We start from the raw sequence: 16,915 nt of genomic DNA on the forward strand, positions 1-16,915 counted from the left end.
GAGTGGCAGAACATAACTGCAGCAGAGCAGGATTAGATGCTGAAGCCATCCATCCACCTGTGATATGCATCCTTGTGCCCTTTTCTGACCTTTTCTTATTTAATTACTTTTCTCTGTTCATCTGGTTTCCCATTAGGGGTCTTTCTCTTTTTCTCATTTTTTTTTCTTTTTATTTGGGGGGTGGGGGAAAGGTCATGGTCTTCTTTCTTCTGAAAGTTTCATTTTTGTGAGGAAAACTTTAACTAGTTTTAGGCTTCCTTCCTTAATATACTCATTGTCTTTATTGATTTCTCTTTGCTTATATTTTACTAAATCTTCTTATGGCTAGAATCCTTTCCCATTAATTCTACATTATCCCAGGGAAATTTTTTTGGGGAGTAAGTGAAACGACTCCACAAAACCTCCCTGGAGCTATTTAGCAAATAATACTGTTTTTTTTAGATCTGGATCTAAATTCAGCAATCTCACAATTTATCTGAGGACTTGTCCATCCAAATTTTTATTCACTTAGTGCCTCTGTGTTCTGGTGACAAGAATGTGTCTGAATATTTCTATATAAAAAGAAAATCTGTGACTCCTCTTTTTTCAGAGAGTCATGAGATCATTCTGCTCTGATACCACTCAGCAGTTGTATAGGTTCTGTATCCCTGTGCTGAGTCTGATTTAGCATCTTACAACAAGGCTTATATTAAGGAAATTTCATTTTGTCTTGGACTTCAGTGCTTCTAGTTGTCTTGAAGTCAAGCAGAATCTGCTATATCTAACCATAAAAGTTTGTAGACACACAATTCCAGCTGGAGTAGTGAGGTACAAGATTGTTGTATGGCCCTCAATAAACTTGCTATACTTGCCTACTCTGTTACACAGAGGATTTGTTCATCTTCAAAGTGTGAGTCACAATGGAGTAAAATAGTTTCCCACAAATAAACAACTCTATTTGGAAGATTCTTTTTAGAGACATTCTCTTCCAAATCTTTTTAAATATTGATGCAAATGTCTGGGCTTATATTTAGAGAAGAAAAGGGGTTTAGATCTAAAAGCAGAACATCTTTTATTCAGGTCATTTAAGAATATTGGTTATTATTTTTATGCATATTCTAATTAAATATGTATGTATCACTTTAATTTCAAATAGCACTTCATAGAGATTTAAACCCCAGACCTTCCCACCCTGGAGTTTACATCAGACAATATATGAGGGCAGAGATGAAAGAATGCGCAAGGCAAGATGCGGTAAGTCCTTAAAGATAATGAGAATCTCATGCTGTTGTAAATGAAACATGGCAAAGCTGGTGGTTTAATTTAAGAAAGTGGAAGGCATGAGGATGAATAGCAGATAATGATGGAAAGATTAAGAGGAGGAGTTTGAAAGAAAAAGGGTGAGCATGAGCCCTTCAGCAAAGTACATCTGATATCAAGGCAACGCCTTTGAAGTTGCTCAAGTCATTAAACCAGGGCTAAGCTTGGCCTACGAGACTAAAATAGAGCTGTGACACAAAGCCAAAGTTCTGTGCATAAGTAGGTACAGCCCGCAGGACATATATTGTAAATGCCAATATTGTCTTCTTAGAGTCTGGATGTGCTGGCTAAGTCATGGGCCAAAAGGTGCAGCAGGCTCAGCACTTGAGCATGCCAGCGAGGTTCCAGACAGAGAAACAGACAGAGAGACAGCTGGACTGCAGGTGGTGGGTGGGAGCAGGGTGCACTGTGCTAATTGCTGTTACTTTCTGAGTCTGATAGACCTCTCTTAATGAGAACTATGATTGCATGAGTGAAAAAGCTGAACTGTTCCTGAATGTCACTTAGACAAATGCAGTGGTATCTGTTCTGCCTTTTAATACACTCACAGTGTGTACTAAATTGGAACCGTCTTGTTGCCCATCACTGTAGGGCTGGGAACCATGTGCCTTGTTGAAAATTTTGTGTTCTCTTGGGAGTCTCATATTTTTGATTGAAAAAGGTCTTTCTGATAAGATTGAGATTCTTTTTATGTCCAGAGCTCATAAAGGGACTCAGTAAGTTTTCTGTGGTTTCTAGTCTTCCTCTTGCTCACATAATTGACCCTAAAAAAGAGAAAAAACATAAAGAAGAGATTGTTGAAAAATACTACCTTTACAGAGGATTTTAGGAAGCATTTTATTTCTCATCTTTATTTTGGGAGATACATAGGTAGACACAAAAATGGTCAGTCAATTATTGCAAAGAAAATAGTTTTCTTTGCGAAAAGTAAAACATTGGGGTTTTTTTATTTATGGAGTGCACTGATAGGTAATTTTGTTTCTTTGAAATGTGGAGCCAGCATCATAATTCTAATGAAGTACTTTTTTAAATATTTCAATGCTTTGTATTGATATAATACAACACAGTATTTATTTTGCTGAGGTTTTTTTTGATACACTGCATGAGCAGCTTCACAATGCAGTTATATGAGTGATTTCTTGCAAATAATGGATGTATTCATCAGGTGTTTATGACCCCAGCTTGCTCTATTTTTAACAAGCATATAACAGTTCTTGGAGGCAGTGCATATAGACAAGCACACACACAAATATAGAAAATATTTCAAATATGCATTTCCCTTTCTCTCTCTACCTACATTCTCCTCTAGCCTGGAGGCACTTGGAAAGATATCACTAGGGCTAACAAAAAGTGTACAACAAATCTGAAAATACTTGAATTCTTGCTCGGTTGAAGTTCAGCTCATTGTGCTTAAGAAAGGCAGGTCCTGCTTGAATCACCTGATCTCCTTCTAAGACAGGGTGACATGCTTGGTGGATTAGGAAAACCTGTGGGTGTTGTTGCCCTAGACTTTAGTAAAAACTGTGACACCATTTTCCACAGCATTCTTAGCCTGGATGGGTTCACTGTTCATTGCATAAAAAACTGCCTGAATGGCCAGGCCCAGAGAGTGGTGGTGAATGAAGTTACATCCAGATGGCAGCCAGGCACTAGTGGAGTTCCCCAGGGTTCAATACTGGGGCCAGTTGTGTTTCATATCTTTATCAATGATTGAGAGGAGAGGATTAAATACATCCTCAGGCAGTTTGCAGAGGACACCAAGTAGGGCAGGTGTGTTGACCTCCTGGAGGGTAGGAAGGCTCTACAGGGCAATCTGGACAGGCTGCATCAATGGGATGAGGCCAATTGGAGGAGGTTCAACATGGTGAAGTGCTGGGTCTTGCACTTGGATTAAAACAACTCCATCCAGTGCTTCAGACTTGAGGAAGAATGGCTGGAAAGCTGCCTGGCAGAAAAGGACCCGTGGGTACTGGTCAATAGCCAGCTGAACATGAGCCAGGAGCTTGCCCAGGTGGCCAAGAAGGCCACAGGCATCCTGGATTGTATCAGAAACAAGGTGTCCAGCAGGACTAAGGAAGTGATACTCACCCTGTACTTGGCACAGGTGGTGTGAGTCCTGATTTAGGATCCTACTGAGTACATCAATTTTTATTGAATGAGTGATTTTGATTTCTCAAAGAATCACCATCAAAGGTATTAGCAAAAGTGGTTTTAATATGAATTTATGAAAGGATGACTTAAGGTTTGATAGCAAGGTTCACTATCAGTTACTATGTGAAACAAACATAAAAAGGAGCTAGAATTGAGCTAGAATAATTTACAGAGATCAGAGATGCAAAAAAGCAATGAAGGCCCTCCCGCTGAGTCACAAGATTCTGAAAGGACCCTCTTGCTTTTTAAACTCCTTTTCACAGAGTGTCTGGATCCAGACTTAGTCCCAGACTTGGTCAGCTGCTTATGTCTAAAGGATTATATGTGCAAAGTTTGTAATAATTAATAATGAATACCTATGTGATTAGTAATGATTCCTCTCTAATAATTCAGCACGCCATCAGTCACTTACTGAGGATCAGTTTTAAACAACAGGTCTCTCCACCTAGAGTGAGGAAAGATCTCTTGTTCTCAGGTATGATATCCCAGACCTTGTGAGGCTTCCCTGCTCAAAGGCAGAGTCACCTGGAGTTCATTCCAGAGAGAATTCAAATTGTGTTCAATTCTCAATTACCTGAGAATTCAAATCACCAAAGATCATTGGTAAAAGGTCTATGCCTCAAGGAGCAACCTTGAGAGATAACCCAGCTCAATGTGAGACCACTGCCATGCAGCCAGGTAATCCAGAAGGGGAAGCTCAAAGAATACTCACTGGGACTGACACATTGAGGGATAAAGCAATTGGTTTGTAGTCAAATTGCATGCAATTAGAAAAGTATACATGAGATTCCTTGTACCCACAACTTTCTTGGTTCTATGACAAATGAGTCTTGGAAAAAGCACCTGATATTCATGTGCTAATCCCATGACTGGTGTTCCGAGTTCATGCACATCAACGCTCACTGTGTCTCCCTGCTCCTCTGGGGCTTGCTAGAGGAGCTCTTTGCCATACAACAGCTCAAGCCTTTACATCTTTTGGAGAATGTGCCAAACTGCTGCTATTTTTGTTAAAGTGTCAAATGCAACCATCACATCTTATGAGGTGGCACATCAAACCCTGCGTTCAGTTTCGAGCCCCTCGCTACAAGAAAGACATTGAGGTGCTCAAGTGTGTCCAGAGAAGGGCAATGAAGCTGCCCTTCAGAGCACAAGTCTTATGAGGAGTGGCTGAGGGAGCTAGGGTTGTTTAGACTGAAGAAAAGGAGACTCAGGGAGGACTTTATTACTCTCTACAACTGCCTGAAGGAGTTTATATCAAAGTAGTAGCTGGTCTTCTTCCAAGTAACAAGTGATAGGACAAGTGGAAATGGTCTCAGGTTGCACCAGGGGAGGTTTAGATTGGATATTAGGAAAGATTTCTTCACTTAAAGTGCTATGCTTTAGTGGTGGACTTGTCCATGTTAGGATAGCAGCTGGAATTGATGATCTTAAAGGTCTTTTCCAACCTTACAGATTTTATGATTCATGAGCTATTGGTTATGCATGAACTAGATCCTCATAAGTATTTTAAGCTCCTAAAGCCAGTGAAATACCTATTTCCCTTTGATTCATAAAAATGCTGAATACTAAAGTACAACTTAGATGAAACATAAGTGTCTATATTCAGGAAAATCTGTCAAAATTATACGAGTTCCTGAAAAGACAAAACAGCCATTCTGGAAAACGTTTCTGTATCAGCGATACAGTTGGGCATGCTCAGTGATCAGACTGTAGTGAGCAGACAGTCTGGTTATCTAGGCCCCCACTTAAGTGCTGTAAGGCTCAGTGCTGCAACACCTTAAATGGAGTAATTTCTGACTTGAGATTTTAAAATCAAGGATCTTAACAGCTGCCATACTTGAATGCTTAGATGCTATTAGGGCACACCAAAAAACAGAAACCTGTCTAGCTTTTCTGGGCTTAAAACCTCTCTTAAAATGGCATGTAGAAGCCCCAGTTAAGCTGTGAGTTAAAAATTGTATTTTGTTATTTGGTGCTGACATCAGCAGTTTTATTTACAATTACCTAAACATTACTTTTGCATAATAACTTAGAGCACTCAGAAAAAAGTCCCAAGTGAAGAAGAGTCCCAAAAGTTAGCAAAACTCTAAGCTCACAGAGACTTAAACCTCTAAATCACATTTTTATCTGTCATAAAGCCGTGGAACATTGAAGATGAATGGATATCCTGCCTGTTGAAGATGAGTCTTTGAGAATGCAGAATTTCTGACTCCAAGAAGAATAAATAAGTCAGATCTTTTCTCTGCTCTTGCTGTTGAGCTACCTGCCTAGAACATGCTAAGTAAAAGAAAAGTTGCTTGAGTTTTTCTCCCAGAAGTGTTTATGTATTTTAAAAGAAACAAATATTGAATATTAATATTTTAATTGAAAGTATTTTTTTCTTGTGACATAACTTAGGTTTTCCATCCCATCTTTCCTAGGTACACGCAACCAGAACCTTGCAGAAAGTGAAGACAGACAAGAAAAGTAAGTACTCCTTTATGCTTGCTAACTTCTGTGTGTATTACAGAGTATGTCCCAAATCTTGGTGCCACCATCTTCAACATCACTGGAAAGCCCTGATGGCATCTGGGATGTGTACCAGGTTATTCAACTCTGAAATCAAGTTACAGGAAACTGATATACATCCAAAGAGTCTCCCCACTGAAGTCAGATTGCAGTAAGGAAGTATACTTGGTGGCAGCATGCCTGGATTGTCTACTAGAAATAGCCTATGCTAAATGGAAAATTGAAACAGGGAAAATTTGGCCTAGGGGTGTAGGGAAAATTAATTAAAATTCCGTCTTAACTACTGATTCAAGATTTGATGGAATAATCATGGAATTATAGAATGGCCTGGGTTGAAAATGCCCTTAAAGATCATCTAATTCCAACCCCCTTGCCATGGGCAGGGACAACTCCACTAGACCACATTCCTCAGAGCCCCATCCAACCTGAACTGAAACACTTACAGGGATGGGGTATCCACAACTTCTCTGTGGAACCTGTTCCAGTGCCTCACCACCCTCACAGCAAAAAACTTTCTCCTAATGTCCAATGTAACGTACTCTCTTTCAGTTTGAAGCCATTCCCCCTTGTCCTGTCACTACATGCCCTTGTAAATATTCTCTCTCCATCTTTCTTGTAGGCTCCCTTCAGGTACTGGAAGGCCACAATTAGGTCACCCCACAACCTTCTCTTTACCAGGCTGAAATAAAACCAGTTCTCTGAGCCTTTCCTCATAGGAGAGGTGCTCCATCTTTCTTATCAACTTGGTGGCCCTCCTCTGGACTTGTTCCAACAGGTCCATGTCCTTCCTGTTCTGAGGGTCCCAGAGCTGGATGCAGCACTCCAGATGGGATCTCACCAGACCAGAGTAGAGGGGCAGAATCCCCTCCCTCACCCTGCTGGCCACTCTGCTTTGGATGCAACCCAGGACGTGGTTGAACTTTTGGGCTGCAAGTTCACATTGCCTGGTCATGTCCAACCCCTCATCCACCCCAAGTCCTTGTCAGAGCTGGTCTCAATCTGCTCATCCCCCAGCCTGTGTTGATACTGGGGATTGCCCTGACCCAGGTGCAGCACCTTGCTCTTGGCCTTGTTGAAGCTCACAAGATTCCCATGGGCCCACTTTTCAGGCTTCTCCAGTTCCCTCTGGATGGCATCCTGTCCTTCAGGTTTGGCAACTGAATCACTCATCTCAGTGTCGCCCACAAATTTGTTGAGGATGCACTCAGTCCCTCTGTCTATGAAGGTATTAAATAACACTGGCATCTGTACAGACCCCTGAGGGACACCACTGATGTCCTTTGGGACTCTGAGCTGTTAACCACCACCCTCTGGGTGTGACTGTCCTATCACTTTCTTTTGCATCTAAACAGTTCACTCTGAAAATCCATCTCAAATTTAGAGAGAAGGATTTTGTGGGGAACATGCCAAAGACTTTCCAGAAGTTTGGATAGATGACATCTGTAACCATTCCCTTGCCCACTGATAATCTCCTGATATGTAATGATTGCTCCTGGGACCAGCTTATAGACTTTGTGTCAATTTATAAATGTATTAAACACAAATACTAATGTGGCTTAGAGTTTTAATTGAGTAATGATGGAAAATACTGAAAAAGTTAAGAACTACTCTATAACCACCAGAGATACCTGAAAGACATATGATCATTTGAAGGGTAAGACACTGATGACATGTTTCGAAAATTCAGTATTCATTGCTGCAGCATTCATTTTGATGTGAAATAATATAGTAGAAAAGAAACAGTCCAAAGAAGGGAAATGAGAATTCTTATATACTTAGACAACTTCTACTGGAAGAGAGATCAAAAAGATTAGGTCATTTAGTTTATAGAAGAGATGAATAAAAGGTGGAAGGATAGAGATGTATATAAGAATAATAACAATGATATTAGTCTAGTGAATGACATCCCATTTGTTCATACTCCTGTCTCCCTTTTACATAACTTAAGAACTGGTTAATACCTAAAGAAATTAACACGCCTGGAATAATTTTGCTGGAGCTTTTGAAATATTCTTAGAGCATGCAAAGCTATTGATTTCACATTTCCAGTAGGTTTCAATATTTTTCCTGACAGAAAAACTTGGATTTAAATAAAAATTTAAATTTTTGTATTTAAATGAAAATATATCTTAATGTTAATTAACTTTTTTATGACCAGCAAGCATCTGCAATGAAACTTTAAACTTTGCATTTTGCAAATAACAAATATTCAAAGCTTTTATTTGTAAGAAAAAGTTAATGCCATTATATGCCTAAATACATGAAGCAGTGGTGAAGAAAGCTGCAAAGCAAATATGAAATTTAATAATAGCTCTCCAACAGCTTGCCCTCAGATTGTTAGGAATTCATTAAACAATGGTTGAGCAGAACAGACAATTAAATTATTCTCATATGAAGTATCTATCCATATTATGAATATTGCATATGACAGTAAACACTTCTGAAGGGAAATAGTGCACAAATTTCATTTGAGAGAATCAGCAAGAGGTTTGATTTCAGCCTCCAGATATATCCTTCTTTGTTTCACAGACAAAATAATAATAGTTATAATAATACTAGTAATAATAGCAACAATAATTAGGATGCTGATGTATAAACAAAGTTAATACACAGAATCATAATAGCATAATATAACCCTCTGTAGAAGAACGCGTAGATGGAAGTTTACGCCAGTGACCTGACAGGTATTTCAGATACATATTTTCTGTACACTGACAAAAAGGGTAAAGGAAGGGCTGGTAAAATGTTCAGGCAGCATTAAAAAAAGAATTGAATGAGATTAAAAGTCAGACAAAACAAACATAAGTAGAATTTACAGTGCTGTATATCATGATGTGATGTATAATGAACATAAAATGGTGTGAGAAGTCTATCTCATACTATCATTCAATCTTCTTGTCATGTTTCGCTAATTTTGAACTTGTGACTGATGACACTAATGGGAAAAGAATCTGACAAAATAAAATTTCTGCTCTACTGGACTCCTAAATGTATAGACCAAGTGTTCAGATGACATCAACTAAGCCATTGAAAGTCACTGGTAAATATTAAACAGCTTATCTAAAATATGTTTTAAGAGTATTTTGGAAAATGGCATACAAATACCACTTTATGGAGTGTTTAAAGCTAAAAATAAGATCTGTTGCATCAGTTGATGATTATAATTTTGTAATCATTAAATTATTGATCTATAGCGAATATCAAGATGATCAAAAGTAATATAAATACCGTTTTCAGTAATACATTCAAAACATATTTGAGGTAATATGTACCTAAATCAATGCTTTCAGAGGAAAAGCTATGTGCAAAACTCTATAGTTATGTCTGTAGTGCAGATTTGTTCCTATTGTATCCAGACATAGAAAGCTGATGAACACAGAGAACAAACTAGTAGTCTAAACTCTGAAGTTTGGCTTTTCAGGTTCTAATTCAAAACATAAATTGTGTGACCATCTGACATCTTGATGGGATATTATTCATAAAAACATTTTGATCTCTTGAAAGGCCAGAGTGGATCCAGCCTATGGAATCTATCAGCCCATGGCATCAGGTTTATTTCAGAGGAAGCAAGAGATGTAATCAGGGCAGTGACTGAAGACCCATGCTTATGTGTTTCCTACCATGGTGCACATTTTAAGAGCTGCCTTAGTAGCTTCCCTTGATGTCTCCTTCTGCTTCTCTATCACTCTTATGCCCTTATGCCAGTGCTGTGGATATTCAGCTGTGTGTAGCCACAGCAAAATATCTTAGCATGTTTTCCCAGCAGCCCTTCTGGCATGACAGTCTGACTGAAATTCTAAGGAGTGACAGATTGGCAACTTCCAATTTAGATGCTGAGATCCAGATTAGGTTCAAAACTTGCATGGCTTTCCTATTTCTTTTATAAATCTAAAATTTACTAGGCTATCTCTTGCTTCAGTATGAATAACATTATTTTCCCTAGTCTTGACAAATGCAATATTGCCCCATTTATACTCATTTACAATGATTATTTTCCTAGCATGTCACTTGATCATGCCATGACCCTAACATACTTTTTCTGGTGCCTCCCTGCTTGACTGAGTTAAATTAGTTTCCCACGCTTCCCTTTTTTCATTATTATTTTTTGCATTTCTCTACTCTGTGTATTGCCTTTCATTTAATATCAGTAAAGGCATTAAGACTTGGTCTATGTATTGGCATCTTCTGTCCACCTCCACTATGTGCTTATTATATTTTCAGAAAAGCACCTTAACAAGTACTTTCACCTTCAGGTTGTAGGGGTATGGCAGTGTATGACTAAAAGTGCACCAGTAACACCTGAGAGCCTTTTGGCTATTTTTAGGCTGTGTTTTTAGAAATTTAACTGTTCTAAAATGTTTTTGTCTAGGCAGACTTCATTTTAAGCAGGATGATGATGTGCTTGTTCTGCTAATTGAGGTAAGTTGGCATCAGGTGCAGAGATATTCATGCCAGCTGCACAAGTGTTGTCTGTACTGGTGATACATTCTCATTAAAGAAAAAAAAAACTTGTCTGTGCTCATCAGAGCTAGAATGCACGGAGTAGATGCAAGGCAGGTTGATGTTTTTAACCCAGTTCAAGCAACCAAGAAATCCTGCCACCACTGTGTCTGGATGTGGGCCAAATAATGGAAATAAGGTATGCTTTGTGCTCTCCTGTCCTTTCTTTCCATAGTGTCAGAGAAGAGGGAATGTGATTCTTCTGCTCAGGCACGGATTTGCTGAGGGTGGAGGAGGAAAGAGGGTGAGAAAGAATCTTTAGCCTGTGCATTCCTATTGCTTGGTGTGAAGTTCATGCTCATCCACTGTGTGAGTGAGACAGCCGTCAATGTGTAGCCTACCAGTCTGGCTGGACTTTGAGAAAATTTTCCTTTTGACTTCCAGCTTCTGGTCTTAAATATTGGATTATAGATTCTTTGTTTATGTATCAGGAGAGGAAGAGAAGTGAGAGTAAAAAGCCTTTTTGAGGACAACGAATCAGGAGGCAAGGTACACAGTTTATTCTTGACAAAAGTCAAAGGAAGAAACATCTTAAATCTTCGAGCTCCAGGACAAAAATTAGGCCTTCACAACCACAGTCAATTTGGACTCCTGTCCTGGATTTTCACCAGAAGTCAAGGCAGTCTGCATATCTTAGGAAGCTAGTCTCCCCAGTATAAGAAGGTCTAAATTAATCATCAGATCTGCACACACTTCCGAAAGTGCTTGAGTGAGTCCTTGGGAAGAATCTCAGAGAAAAATATCTCAAGGATTTTACCAGAAAGGATTTTCTCAAAATGCTGTTTAGAGAAACCTGCCGTTATTAAAAAAATAAAAAAAAAAAAAGAAAGCAAAAAAACAGTGAAAGTGATTCCAATAAACAAATCTTGAGAAATGTTATTAGTGCTTTATTTTCAAAATAGAAGGATTGGGTGGGGTTCTCATTTACATAATGATATAAAGATATATTTTAAGGTGTGAATAAAAGAATACTCTCCAAGATGTGTGAATCCTTCTGCCTTATTGAGGAAAGTTTCAGTTGGAGTACTATATCCAGTTTTGGGCTACTCTTCAAAAAATGTTGTTTTCCCTGCACTCTTTGGACATGAATATCCAGAACTGTTGAAATCAGCTGCTGTGTAATGGACTGTGATATTTCAAGTTGTTTAGCTTAGAGATACAGCAGGTTAAAGCTGACAGAAGAGAGGTAGGACATACTAGAAACATTAATTTCTGTCCAGTTAGAAGAAAGTAAAAGGAAGGAAGTGATCAGGTGAATGTAGTACTATAACTCCCCAAGTCCCAAAATACTGAAACTAGGATATTCAGTGAAAGAAATAGGAGACTAGTTAAAAACATAGGAGAAGGAACATTTTTGCATGGTGGGCAGTAAATTCCTGGAACATTCTCCTATAGGAGATTTTGGTGGCAGTCAGACTCACCAAGCTCAAGGAGGGATTGAACAAATTCCCAGATAGCAGATCCATAAACAGATGCTAAAAGGACTAGTGAAAGGATTTTCCCTCTAGAATCCCAAGTACAATATTTTTAGATGTAAGAGAAGTACAACAGGGATGGGCTGCAGAAAATGAGCAGGCTTCCATACTCTCTTTGAATAGCTTTTCTCGTTGCTATTGTCTGAGTGTACTGGACTAGATGTACTATTAGTCTGATCCAATAGAAAACTTATTACATTTTTAAGATGGATCTGCATTTTATCCATAAGAGGACTTAAAGAAAATTAATCCTTCCTCTCTCTCTCACCTGGAAATGTATTTTCATGGTGACAGGATATCTTTTAACAATTTGGATTATGGAATGTTCAGATACTCTTTCTGGATATATAAGCAAAGACAATGGTATTACTAGTTCAAATTTAATTTCTTTAGACAGTTATATACTGATGGATTTTAATTTTCTGGATTAGGGGAAATCAGAACAGGGAACCTGCTATTCTTCTTTCAGTGTTATTTAAGGCCAGGCAAGCCTTGAAGGGCATTAATCTTCTGTGAGTCCAGAGGGAAGAGAACACATTTTCCAGGCTACTGGTGGAATTCATCTCTCTGCAGAGGAGATTTTTCATTGCCTACTCACTGAACAGCCTAACAAGGAACGGAGTGGGCTGCAAAGCTATCAATGGATTCTGGAAGTGTGCTTTGCCCAGAAATCACATTTGAGCATCTTATGATCCTTCTGCACAAAAACAAATAGAAAATCCTACACTAGAGATTTTGATCAAAAGTAAAGTGGTTTTATACAAAGATATATAGGTCTGCAAACTGACCCCTCCCTTATTTTCAGTCTCCATACTGAACTACCTGTCTTAGCTGACATATAAAAGAAACTTTTCCAACTACAGCAGCCCTTGGGACAGAAAATCTGTAGTAATTTGTCCAACATTTTAATGTTAAAAAAAATGCAGTGCATTCAACTAATGTAACAGAACTGTGAAAGAAAAAGCATGTACTGCTGTTGCTAATGAAAAAAGACTACTGGATTCCTACACAGAGAGCATGTATTTAATCTCTTTCTGACTGCAGTTTCTGAAATTGCTCTTGCCATTCTTAATTTTATAGTATATTATGCCTGTGCTCAGATTCAAGATGCAACAAGTTAAGAGACTTCAACTAGTGTGCATACTTTTTTTGAGCAAAAATAACTCATTATTTGAATTTTATAATGCCACTGATTTTTGATGCCAGTATTATATGATGATATATGTCACCATTGTTGTGGTTGCCATATGTCACAGCTATTACAGCAGGAAACTCTTGCTGCTAACCAAGTTAGAAGATGTGGGAGGAATTAATCGGAATGTTAAACCCTATGGCCTGATGCAAAGGGTCCAGGAACAGATATTGTAATGGATATACCTTTAAACTGTTGTAACCCACGATTTAAATTGCATGTTTTAGGAGATACCTGGACAGGGAGGGTGCGACTCACAAGAAGCAGTGCAAGAGGGGCAGTGATCTCACCTGAGCTAGTTTTGGTGCCAAATAATGCCACACAACACACAGAAGTCTCCTGTCTGGAGTAGCCACCATAACAGATGGAGACCAAAGCAATGGACTAAACAAACTCAATGGACATTTGTATGAGTGTTGTATTTTGTGTTCATTTTAGGGACATTTCACAGGGGTGGTCCATAAACTATGGGAATGATACCTGTGTACGCATATGTAAAAGGATGGGGTGGGAGGTAGTGGTTCTTAGGGATCTGTTTTATAGTGTGGAAAGTGAATGTGATGTAAATGGTGTGGAAAAAGGGGTGAATATTGCACTGGTTTTGGCTAGGATAGAGTTTAATTTCTCCACAGTACCTTGTATGGTGCTGTGTTTTGGATCTGTGATGAAAATTGTTGATAAAACAGAGATATTTCTGTTATTTCTGAGTAGTGCTGACATAGTCAAGGCCTTCTCTGCCTCTCACATTGCCCCACCAGTGACTAGGCTGGGAGTGCACAAGCTGTTAGGGAACACAGCCAGGACAGCTGCCCCCAACTGACCAAAGGAATATTCCAGACCCTATGACATCACACTCAACAATAAAACTTGGGGGGTGGAGAGTGGTTGGCTGTGGCAGACATTGCCAAGGGATTGGCTAGGTGTTGGTCTGTTGGTGCTGGGCAGCTGGGTTCTCTTTTATCACATTTTGTTTCTGCTCCCCTTTATTGGTTTTGTTTTGTTTGCTTTGGTTTTGTTTGATTTGGTTTGAACATGGTTTTTTAGTTATTAAACTGTCTTTATCTCAACCCATGACTTCTCTTATTTTTACCCTTCTGATTCTCCCCTCTATCCCACTAGGGGAGAGCAAGAGAGAGGCTGTGTGGTGCTTAGTTACCTATTGAGGTTAAACTACATCAACTGGATATACAGAATCCAGGTCACTTAGATACTTGACTGACCTGAACACTATAGATTATGAAACCTTTATTATCTCAGATTATATTGCTTTTCCACAGAGGTGTCTGTCATTTACTTTACAACTCCTTACATTGCTAAATCTACCTAGAATACATGCTAATACATGCTACAGAGCTCCCAGTGAGGGTGCTCAAAGTAACCTTACTGGGAGGAAGAATTAACCTCATACGAGTTTCATTGCCACGGAAACAGCAGGCCCCATCAAACGCATAGGACTACACACTTTATTCCCTGTGAAACTGTTTTAAATAAAACCTGCAAAATCCTCCTGAGACTAAATCTAGGCCTGATGTCCGAGGAAAAACTGTTTCCAGATAAATAATTAAGTATATGAATTTAAAGGATAGGGGTCTCCAATTTTCTTTGTTTTCTTTCTTAAAGACAAAAGAATCTTTAAATGTTGATATATTTGCAAATAAGGAAATAGGCAGTGCCAGTCCCACTTTGTAATCCCATGAACACAAAATTATTAATTTCTTTGGAATAGCTCTTCTTGCATATTGGTAGGTGCAGCTACATCTTAGAAACAGGTACTGAAAGTGCACAGAAGAATTTTTGTAATGTCTCGAGGATATCCATCACAGTTTATCAGAACGCAGTAGGACAGAATAACCCTTTATTGGAAATATATTTCTTTATAAAAAATATTCATGGTATGAGAGCGAAATCTAAATATTTAAAAAAATTGATATGAAACATTTACAGAAAAGTAAAACTTTTACAAGTAAAGAACAAAATCTTGTGACATCGAGCAGATAAGAGCAGAGTTTACTTTTCGAGAACCCACACCCCTGCCAACAGCAATATTATGCAGGATTCTACGTTTGAGGGAATCACCCCCAGCTCTTTTCTTCTTGTCTAATCCAGTGGTATTAGTCTCTAGATGCCAGTCTGAATATGGTGAGCTTCTGCAGGTCCTGTATCATCTGTCAGCTCTTTGCAGGTTTTATGCTATTTCATATGGCACAGTATACCTTTGTTTAGGTAACTGAATCTAACTTGGAAAGCCACTAAAAATATTTCAAGTCTAGTGCTCTGCCATAAGCCTCATTTCAGTTTCTACTGCAATTTTGGAAGCCCTAGAGTATCAAAGACATCTGCACAGGTCTGACAGAAATGACTCAGGAGCTATCGGAGATTCACGCCCCTCTGAAATACCCATTAGAGGCTAGACAGGGTGTTGGAAATGGTATAGACATTTGTGTTTAGGCAGTAGAATAAACCCTCTAAATCTAGATGACAATGTCTTAATCTCAGATTGGATTTCACCCAAATAGCCTATGTTTTGAAATTTAATTAAGTAAACTGATTTGCAAAAGTTACTGAGAAACCAACATCATTTACTGAAATCAGAGTTGTATTCAGGGGAAGTGAGAAAGGCGTGATTAATGACTAGACATATGAAGGGAAAAAAAAAGGATGCCTATCCAGTTTTCTCTCCACTACTAACAAATAAATGAATAAATAAATAATTAAATAAAAAATAAGTGCATCTTGAAATGCAATAAACATCTATTTTAGAAATTGTAATTATGGGGGTAGAATTCTCAGATTGCATGAATATTCACATTTGTAGATTATTCTGCTTTACCCATGTTTGCATCTCAACCTACTTGCATATCTTCAGGCAATCAAATGCAGCAGGCAGGATCACACACAAGTGAATTTCAAAGTCACAAGCATTTTCAAAAACTGATTGGCACACAGAGGGATTTCTTACAGAATTGCTACCACGCTCATCCAAACACGAACAATCATGTGCAATTTTATCTGACCTATGCTAGGGAATGAATTTTAAACATGAATACTGATTCATGCAGTGAAAGATTCTATCTAAAAATAATAATCATAACAACAGAAATCAAATCCCATTTAAATATTGCCAGTCTGCTCACAAATACTGCATGCAGAAAACATGCTACATTGAATTTATGGACTTTTTTTCAAAATAGATGCTATTCTGTGATAGGAAAACACAGAGCTAAGGAGTATATGCAGTGAGTGTAGGTCAAACAAATTTTGGTGTACACAAGGAGTCCAGTGGCAGAACAGAGACATACAACGTCTGTGCTTCCAAAAGCTACATCAGTTGATGCACAGTAGCAGTGTATGCTGCATGTCACACAAAACCAGTACCCTTCTGGTACTGTACAGACACCCCTAACACACCTTGTGAGATCTGTACAGCTTTATTCAGCTCTGGGTGCTGAATAGGTCACTTGGCATTGCCTTTCTAGCCTTGCTGGGGCTGTGCAGTGGCACAAAGCTCTGGTCAGCCATGCAGCACCATCCCCCTCTTTCATGATCAGTCTTCACCTATGTGTGGTGGTTTGGTGGCTTTATCACCCAGGCTTGTACTGGGAATAGCTGGCAGCATTGAGGGGTAGCGATGGAGAAGGCTATTTCTGCAGCCAGATAGAGAAGCCTATGGAGTCCAGCTCACACATATTTACACAAGAGAAGCAGCTGTTAGAGGCAAGAGACATGGGTGATATGTTTTTTTGGGAGACATGGTGAAAGGTGCTTGGGGAGACAGGGATCGAATCTGTTG

General features: G+C 38.8%; 1 long non-coding RNA gene across 1 annotated transcript; it reads left to right on the forward strand.

Annotated features, from left to right (window-relative positions):
- Nucleotides 1-1,156: 1,156 nt before the first annotated feature.
- Nucleotides 1,157-11,881, forward strand: LOC116439825. The gene is made up of 3 exons (XR_004238292.1): nucleotides 1,157-1,233; nucleotides 5,871-5,916; nucleotides 10,634-11,881. It is a non-coding gene; the product is annotated as an uncharacterized LOC116439825 (long non-coding RNA).
- Nucleotides 11,882-16,915: the final 5,034 nt, after the last annotated feature.

The sequence above is a fragment of the Corvus moneduloides genome, chromosome 2, assembly GCF_009650955.1.
Source record: "Corvus moneduloides isolate bCorMon1 chromosome 2, bCorMon1.pri, whole genome shotgun sequence".
Lineage (NCBI taxonomy): Eukaryota > Metazoa > Chordata > Aves > Passeriformes > Corvidae > Corvus > Corvus moneduloides.